Below are 10119 nucleotides of genomic sequence, written 5' to 3'. Positions count from 1 at the left end.
AGAGTGCTATGTTTAATGGAGAAGCTATGTTTAATGTCAAAATCAAAATCTTGGCTGGTTTCAATGTGCTGTTGGATGTTGTCCGCCATTGCTTCTGTGGTTAACGTCACGTTGTAATCCAACTGCAGTTGAGTTGGACGGCAATTGTAGTTCAAGATAAGCGTTCGATGACGTATACTATCAAACTCACAAATGGACCAATCAGAGGTTAGCGCTGATTTCCAGCTGACGGCGTCCTGTCCTAAGAAACCAGGTCTTTAGGTATCATGATAAAATTACTAAACCTTGCCACAATTAACAAATTTTATTGCACATTATCAAACCATATTTCATTGTCAGTCTTATTAGTCGAAAAATAATGAAAACGTATTTAAATTTTTTTCTTTTTGATTATGGTACGATACAGAAATGAAAAATTTGCAAGGGTTATTTTTGTAAATTTTTATTAAACAGATGTAAAATCAAACTATTATTAAACTTTCTTACATTAACTTTTATTTTTCTTTCGCGAAAAAAGCAAAATTTTTATTAAATCAAAAACATTTTTTACTGACAAAATATTTTCTTGTAAGCTTTGATTGATATTTTAAATTATAATATTAGAATGATCAAGATGATCAATTTTGTGATGTGTTTACGATTGATTAAAAAGATGTATAATAAAATAGTATACTGTTAAAACTTCTTAAAAATAAAACCTTTTGAGTTATACTTTTTGCTTTGTTAAAAACACAGTTTTGTTTAAAGAAAATTTCAAAATTGTTAAGCTGTACGGTTAAACAATTATAAGAAAAGAAATAAACTAGTGCCATCTTTACGTAACCACGTGATAAAAATTCGCAAAAACAAACGTGTCGATTAAATTTAATGAAACAACTGCTTTAAAAATGTGTAATTTTGAAAATACGTAAGGTAAAACAAACAAAAGAATTTGCATTTTCTGATTTCAATAAATACGAAATAAAACACAAAAGTTATCAACTGATATATCATTAGACACTATAATAAAACACGAATGATATATATCATCACAATAATCGTAAAATTTGTTATTTTGGTGCCATTTATTCGAATTTGTTTATTCACTGAATGTGATTAAGTTGTTTCTAGCTTATATGGAAAAAGGAGACAAAATAAATAATTTACTCTTTTAGAAGTGATTAGCTATAACGTTGCATAAGAATCAAATGGTTGAAAAAACGCAGAATTGATAGTTAAGAAACAATTAAACAAAACAAGATAACAACAAAAAAATAAATGCTCGCAGCGTTAAATTATAAACTGCGTTAATTTCTAAAATTAAAAAATGCTAAGGATCTAATTTGTCAGCCACAAAATTCATCGAAATCAAATGCTATTTTTCCCTTTTAACTGTTGATTATAAACTCGTTTTTTTGTGAATTTATTATTTAGTATTTCTACCTACAATAACAATAACTAATTTTCTGATTTTAGTAACAATAAGGCTATATAAAACTTTAATATTACATTGGTGTTAGAAATTAAGAGAATTTGCAGAGAAATTTCCGACTCTAACGAGTGGTACGCACGAGTATGCGTGCGTATTATAACTGTTGAATGTTTATTTGTTATGTATTGTATCAAAGTATCAAACTTCATTAAAATCGGTCCAGTAGTTCTACAAATAATCTACCAAGTCTGAAAATTCTATTAATTTCTTACATCAGTGTATATGATAATATACACTGATTTACATTTACATTAACATTACATTTACATTAACATTTTAAGTACGCTTTTAAAATTTTTTTTGTTATTCTTAAAAAAAACTCAAATTTTATACATTGTTTTTGAAGAGCTTTTTCGTTTAGTTTCAGATGTTTTTTGGAGGAAATTAGCAGTATTTATTGAATAATTATTTCTTTGTTTTCGTCAAAGAATTGAAACTAAACTTAACTTATCAACTAAGTGAAAAATGTGACAAATGAGTCTTACCAAATTAAATTCCATCCATACGCGATCACCGATCGAATGATAGCTCTCAGTATCAAATTGGGCAACTCTATCCATCCATATATATAATCCTGTGCTCTATCTACTATGTCTGGGTAAGTTTAGGAAAGTGATGCAGTTTCGTTATTCACAGAAAATAAACTGTAGTGGTTCTCTTCCAGCAGTACAACATTCCCAAACACAGCACATACATGCAGCTTGAACAAACTTTAAGGACCAGATTCTTTTTAAACGGTAATAACTAGCTCCGTTTCTGGATAGTGCTTCATCTCACGAACCATAGGGATTGTTCATTGTTCCTAAAATACACAAAACACAGATTGTATTTCGTTGCGTTTGGAAATAAATTGATCAGGAAGATTTCAATTTTGTATGAAAATCATTTATTTTTTAATGACAATAAATCCAATATTAATTCATATTTACTATTTTCATGAGTCAGAACGATGTTTTTTATTTGACACAAATACTTGCTACGAAATTAAACAAACTCGTCTTAAATTCGTTTGCCATGAAATTAAACATAAATTAATTTGTCATTGAATAAATATAATTGTACACCCTGAAAAAAAAATTCTACTCGGGGCATCTACAGAAATACATGCATTTCAAAATCACAGACACGCTTAAACAATGTCGTTAAATTAATTATACATAGAAGCTAGACGTCGTGTAGTTTTAAAAGCATTTACGTTTTCAGGAAGAAAATATTAAAAAGCATTCGATGTTTTAACAAATCAATGTAATCAAGATTTCTGAAGTACTTTTTTTAGTTGGTAACATTTATAAAATTTATCAAAAAAGCTTTAATTATCATGCAACAACATACTTTGAAAACACACTTTTACTCTGCATACACATATTAATAAATCAATAAATTTCTATATTCATTAAGACAAGAAAAAGTATTTATAACGTTTTGTAAAGCCGAGAAAAAATGTATGTCCAAAACTACCAGAATATGGTAAAAGTTACCCTGTTTCTGGTTTCATGGGAATACCAAAAAGTTCGATAATTTTTACCGAAGCACTTTGGTATAATAACCGATAAAAGATGGTTTTATAATAAGTAGAGCCCGGATTTGGATGACCTAAAAAATCTGAATTAATGCCCTTAAAAAGTGCAAAAAATGCCCTTACAAACTGCAAAAAATGCCCTTAAAAGTGAAAACAATGTCCTTAAAAGTGAAAAAAAATGCCCTTAAAATGCGAAAATTGCGCTAAAAATGCCTTATGACATGACTTAAATAGAAGTGAAAATATTGAACTAAAACAATGTTTCACTCTTTAAAATTATTATGAGTCGTTTCAAAAAATATAAAGCAATGCAATACTTGTTCTTCGTTCATTAAAGTTTGAAAAATATGTTATATCCTAAAATAACAAAAAAAGGAACAAAAAATATATTGACTCCAAAACATTTTCATTTTGTATAGAAACTTAAATGAATATAACAACTTCCATCTCATAATATTACTAAATATCAGAATTACAGTGGATTATTAAATTTTTTTTTAATATTTTGAAATGTAAACGAGTGTCTCTTGTCTGAAAACAAATTTTTATACCAGGAGAAGCTTCTTTCAACGTCTACTGATGTTATTGGTGCGTACTTGAAAAGGACGGTCACACTTACTGACAATTCTTCTTCAATTTGAAAAGATGTTGCTTCACCTGTTAATATCCTAGAGATTTTCTTCATTGTTTGGAAGCCAGTGTAATAATAAAAAATTATAAAAAATAATAAAAATTACAAAAAATTAACAAAAAATTTAAAAAATGCTTTAAAATGCAAAATACGCTCCAAAAATTAAAGAAAATGCCCTATAAATCTCAAAAAATGCTCTAAAGGACAAAAAATGTCCAAAAATGCAAAAAATGCAAAAAATTGCAAATGTCATCAAAATCCGGGCCTTAATAATAAGTAATAAAATTTGGTAAATATCGTACAATTTGCTAAGTTTATCATGACAGCTTAGAACATGGCATAAAATAGTTTATAAAACCATATATTTCATTAACCATATAGATTTTAATGGTTAAACATTTAATTAAAAATCAGATTTCAGAAATTGAAAAAAAATTCGCTCATGTTTCACAACAAAATGTATCTTAAAAATACACCATTGTTTTCCATTTTATGTTCAAATTTGTTGAAATAAATTGGTTGCAATTCCACAAATCTAGATATTCTAGGACTAAGTACTAAAGAGAAAATTTTTCTTCATCAATCCAATTTGGTATAATTTTTTTGTCTTAAAAGTATTTCAAACAGATTTTCCAGGAAGATATTTAAGTAATTTTGCAGCTTTATATAAAATAGAAAGTGTCCCGTTTTAGAGAAAACGAAGAACAGCTTTAACAGGATCTCAAACTATTATTTAAGCAGCTTAACAAGTTTTAGTCACGCGTATTACTTTGTTATAGTTTCTATGCTAAAGAGTTCTAAGAGAAAAGGTATTACAGGATGTTTATACATTATTCATTGGAAAGTAGGTTTTCCTCTCCATTAAAAACCTAATTGATTGCTTTTGGAAGATTTTACATTCAAGCAAAAATATTGTGGAGCCAAAACAAGTTGTTTTGTCTCTTAAATGGAGATTAGTAGAGTTAAGTGAATTTAACATTTGTTTCTAACTTAATTTCTCAAACATTACAAAACATCCTATTAATGCTTTGTATGTATTTGAATCTTAGATATAGTACTAAATATCCTAATTATGTTTCTGTAGTATTTAATTTACATTATTTCACAGCACAAAATATCTTATTCATATTACATAAACACATAAATTTTGCATAATTCTACACAGAGGAAAATATCCTATTTATATTTTATAAGAACTTAAATCTTGCGTAATTCTGCACAGTGGAAAATATCTTATTATTGTTTTGTTAGTAACGGAATCTTACATATAGCCCAAAATATTCTATTCATGTTTATGTAGTATCTGATTTAAATAATTTCACGCAGCACAAAATATCCTATTTATATTTCATAAGCACTTAAATCTTGCATAATTCTATACAGTGGAAAATAACCTATTTATGATTTATTAGCTTTTTTTTCTTACGTTTCCATATATCACAAAACATCCCATTGATGTTATTGCAAATTGTTGTTATTGATGTTATTGGCAATTGATTCTTACAAAATTAGTTACATGTCACAGCTTTTAGAGTTAGTGAAATGATGTTGTATAACACGCAAACATTAAAATAATCATATTTACACTTTTGAAATAATTTATGCTGTGTAAGGTACTGCGATTCTTGGGTTTTGAAAAAAAATGTTCAGGTTTAGGTTCATTATAAGAATCAAACATTTTCTAAAAATTTAAAATCAAACTATTTATGCTTTTTTACATTAATTGAAAGAAATATTGCAATGCCCTGAGTGCAATAGCAATGGTCTCTATCCGCGGAATGGTCCGTGGAGGAACTGGTACAGGGCTACTCAAAGAACTATTTCTACTTTATTTACTGTGGTGTGTGTATTTCTCTCCCGTTTGTTACGACTTACCATGAACTGAGAGATGTTACATAAGGCTACACCAATAATGTGCATGAAATTGCATTTTATTTTGGAGGCATGTTTATATACAATTAAATTAAAATAATCATATCAAAACAATTACTCTCCCTCTCAGCTGGCCGTGGAAAAATTATCAAACTTTGACCGGTCCAGAGCCATAAAAAGGCGGAGGAGCACTGCCCAGTCACTGAAGGAATCATTCTCTCATTCAATCAATCTCTCATTGTATTTAAATTCAATGATCCTACTTATTACCACCTACTAAGTGGATAGTACAAAACAGTTTGCGGCAGAATGGGATTTTTTTTGAGTGAATAATTAGTTTGTATCATACAGCCTCCTTAATGGCCTTTCATTCTATAAATAACCAACAGTCTAACCTAGTTTTATGATTTGTAAACAAGCTTCAATATATTAGCGTCTGTTCTGCAACGAAATTTAAATCGCGCGAACTCGTTTATGGGTATTTGGATTTTGACCATAATTGAGCTGCCATTATTGTTTGATGAATTGATGTAGGTAAATAATTAGACTTCCATAAATAACACATTAATAACTTCTAAATGATTCATAATATACAATATCTCACTATCTGATAAACAATATCTCACTTTTCTAGACAGTCGCTTTATAGCAATGCCAAAAGTAAAAAGTGGAAAATAACACTTTTCGTCCATAAAAAAACCTTTGAAACTTTTGATCTAAAGATCTTTTTGTCTCCAGTATGACTTAGCTCGATTTAGCATAAAAACATATGTACGAAACGTACATCATTTGTCAAGATAGATCTGATGCGTAAATAAGTACAAGTCAAACATTGCAGTTGCGCAAGTCAAACCTTTTTATCATTAATACTATTTGTGCAATCATCTTAAATTTCATTTCATTAGATTCAGTGCAAAAAAAAAATACACCAAGACATAATACCTTATTAGTCTAATAGCAATATTTAACTCTCTCTCTCTTATTTTACCCCCGTCAAAGTCTTACGAGAGAGGTGGCTCAACTAGCATCAGCTTGCCCCTCAATAGAACTTAATTATTTTCGATAGTCCGTTCTTTTTTAGTTATCTTTTAAAAGCTTTCTATTAAAATAATTTGGAATGAAAGATATTTCGTCCCATGATACATTTTAGTCAAGTAAAGTAATTTAATTCATTAAGTGCAAAATTTGGAGCAACGCCATTTTATGTTTAAACAAGGAAAACATTTCGAACTGTCAATGATAAACCATCAGTGATAAAGAACAAATTTAACTGATTAGTCACCTTTAAAAAATTCCATAATAGAATTGCTATTTACACTATAAAATCCGCTGTGATGAATAATAATTTTTTTTTTATAGAATAATTACAACTGTTGGTAAATTCTTACAAATTATTTATTGCTTATGATTATAAACAACAATTTGTTTTGTTGTAAATGTATTACTTAAAAAAAAGTATATTAAATTAGCAAAATGGATTCCCACGTTATGAATTGTAAGAGAAGTTAAATACGCTTGAGCTATGTATTGCATTGTTTTAACACGCGTTTTAAAGTAAACAAATACTATCCATATCCAGTTGTTTTATAATTTTAAAACCTGCAACGGAATTTAGTTCTAAAACGATCCATGGCAAATCATCGTTTCATTAGTTTTAAAACGATAGTTAGCAAGAAACTTGATTGCTTTAAGGTGGTATTTAACTGAAGTCAAAACTACTTTTAAGAAAATATTAATTACTTAACTATACACCAAATTAAATTCCAGAAACTGAATATTCAAAGAGGGAGAAAAAAGAATAAAACTCGTGTAACATATTGTCAAAAATTAATAAACAAGGTGAAGAAGAAAAACTTCCGAACCAAACGACTTTCTTGAATATGGAAAGAAAACGAAAATATTTCTCGCCTAGCAGAGCAGACAAATTCATAAAGGTAAACAAATCTACCTTAAAGATTTCGACGAAGAAAAGACGCGGAGGGGAGAGGATAAAAAAAAAGAAGCAACTGTGCTTCGTTCTCTTTTTATCACTCATCTTTCTCTTTACTTTCGAAAGCTTTTCAGCCCTTTTCGACGCCTTTCAAAAACTAAGTAGGCTTAAGCAGGCCGCAAATTCTCCAGTAATAAAGCGGCCCTCTCGAACGGCAGAGGGCGCTGACGTCAGCTTGTCGAGAGGCTACGTAACTCTTTCATACGAATAGTTTTCAGAAAGAAGTGTTTGCTTCGTCGGGGGTTGGGAAAGGGGTAAAGCGAATCCAGTACTGCTGGTCCCCGATATTAACCAACAGATTGAATGGAAGAGAGTATGAAAAGAGTTGTGAAATTTTTTTTTTTATCTCACCCCCCTTCATTTCAACTAGCAGTAGTAGTTCTGAAGAGGAGAAAAATTTTATTGCTGACACCGCTTAAATGAAAAGTTAGACACAAATGAAAAATTACACTACAATATCGTGAATTTGATTTTTTTTCTCTTCTCATTTATAACTTTTAATATATGATTTCTCATATTTTTCCCAGGGTGCGTAGCCAAATCTTGCGACAAAAAATAAGCACCTTTTAAGTACTTTGTATGCACTCAAAAATATTTTTAATCACTATATACCCTAACAAAATGCAAAGTAATTTATCATGATAAAATAACTAGTTTTTGATTAACTTTTTTTTAAAAATTATATTAGCCATTAAAAATGAGCAAGAGAGTTCAAAGGGTGGAAAATGAAGCTTGAAATTGAGAATATCATGCAAAAGGCAGAAGAGTTGCACGTGAGAGTGCCATATCTCACAGAATCCAGCGCACATGCGGACTAGCAAGCATTTCATTAAACCTGTAAAATGATTGGCGCTTTCATACGCTATGGATCGACGGTGCTCTGAAATAGATTGAGGTTAAATGAATTGTAAAAACGTTGAATAGAACAATGTGAAAAGCGCGCTTTTGCATAATACGTGGTATAGCAGAGAAAAAAATAATCTCATTCTCAAAAAGGGAAAATTAAGCACTTTTTAAAAACACCCAATGAAAAAAGCACCTTTAAGGGCTTTAAAAAAAGAAAAATCGAAAATGAGCACCTTTAAGCACTTTTTAAAAACACCCAATGAAAAAAGCACCTTTAAGGGCTTTAAAAAAAAGAAAAATCGAAAATGAGCACCTTTAAGCACTTTTTAAAAACGCTACATAGCATGTTTCTTACTTTTTCCTATATTTCTTGTTTTTTTATTTTTTTTAAACTCCTATGAACACAGGGAAGTTGAGCTAGAATTCATTCACATTTTAATCTATGGAGATTTTTAACTAATATTAAATAAAAACAACGAATGGAACAAATAAAATTCAGTGTAAACCACGAGGAGAAAAAATTCTGTTAAAATTAACGTACTGTAGGGTAACGATATTTCTGGTAAAAAGTCTATAATTATGGTTAATAAAACCAAAATATAGGTTATTTAAACCATTCATTTGGCAATTTTCTCATTCATATGGTAACGGTATACCGGAAATTCTGGTTTTCGAAATTATAGTTCTTATTACCACACATTTAGTAAAAAATACAAAACTAAAAAGTAAATTTAACCGAATAAATGTTTTTACGCCTACTCTAAAGTTATACAATTAAATTACCAAATTTTATCACACATGTAAAAGCATATTTTATTGTTATTTTACCAATATCATTACCAAAGCACATCGGTAAGAATTACCTAGTTTTTTTTTGGTTCCCTTAAAGCCAGAAACATGGTAAATTTTACCATATTCTGGTAATTTTGACTATACTATTTTTCTCAGTGCATATATTCTACCGGCTTAATATAACCACATGGTAATCATAATTATCTGAAACGGGTATTACTGTCAGCAACATATTCAAAGATGTTCTCAGTAAACACCAAAATGGAACAAACCAAAACATCCTTAAAATTCAAGTCTAGTGAATGACGTGGCCATTTTAGTGCTCTACGAAAGAAATGTTTGTCACTTGTTTTGTGTTTTTAATAATATGAGCTAAATAAAAATCCTGTAGGAAGGTTCATTTTTTGGGTTTCAAATAACTTAAGTATAAAATGTTCCACAAACGAATCTGCGGTATACTGCGATAAAAATCTTTGATTTTAGACTTGGAATAAGTCATTTCTTATCCTTCTGCAAGTATTGGGCTCACCATAATGTTTATTACGATGCAGTAGTCTTAGCCTAACGCTATATGCTCTAATAGTGCACTCGCATCTGAAAATAATAAAGGTGTTAAAATCCTTGATGATAGTTGAAAAATCTGTACACAATTTCTATTACAGAATTGGCTTAAAGTACCCGGAGCATTGCACGCAGAGTGCAGAGATTACAGTTTTATTGATGTTGGGCCAAACGTGGAAGGTTTTCTATCCATTTATCACCAATGCGGAAAAATTTCTCTAAGAAAGACCTTCACAAATGCGAGTTTTACAATTCCGCAAAACTTGGGGCTCTTTTGAGTGCGGTGCAGAACTACAACAGCAGTTCCATAGATTCCATTTTTTAAAATCTTATTCTCAGTTTTATTCGATTATGGAACCCTAATGAATCGACCTTCTTTTGGCCGAACCTCGGTGTGATAAATGAAGTACAATAGTAATTGTGAACTCATAAATAGT

The 10119-nt window shown here is 29.6% G+C and overlaps 1 long non-coding RNA gene across 1 annotated transcript in view; it reads right to left on the bottom strand.

The window, feature by feature from the left end:
* Positions 1-375: 375 nt before the first annotated feature.
* LOC147816442 (uncharacterized) overlaps positions 376-10119 on the bottom strand; it is a 419310-nt gene continuing 409566 nt past the window's right edge. The window contains exon 7 of the long non-coding RNA XR_015433603.1: positions 376-2273. This is a non-coding gene — a long non-coding RNA (uncharacterized LOC147816442). The remainder of the gene's footprint in view (positions 2274-10119) is intronic.

The sequence above is a fragment of the Parasteatoda tepidariorum genome, chromosome 1 (genome assembly GCF_982258835.1).
Source record: "Parasteatoda tepidariorum strain Cologne lab strain chromosome 1, Ptep-v5.0, whole genome shotgun sequence".
Classification (NCBI taxonomy): domain Eukaryota; kingdom Metazoa; phylum Arthropoda; class Arachnida; order Araneae; family Theridiidae; genus Parasteatoda; species Parasteatoda tepidariorum.
This window is presented reverse-complemented; position numbering and strand designations above follow the sequence as displayed.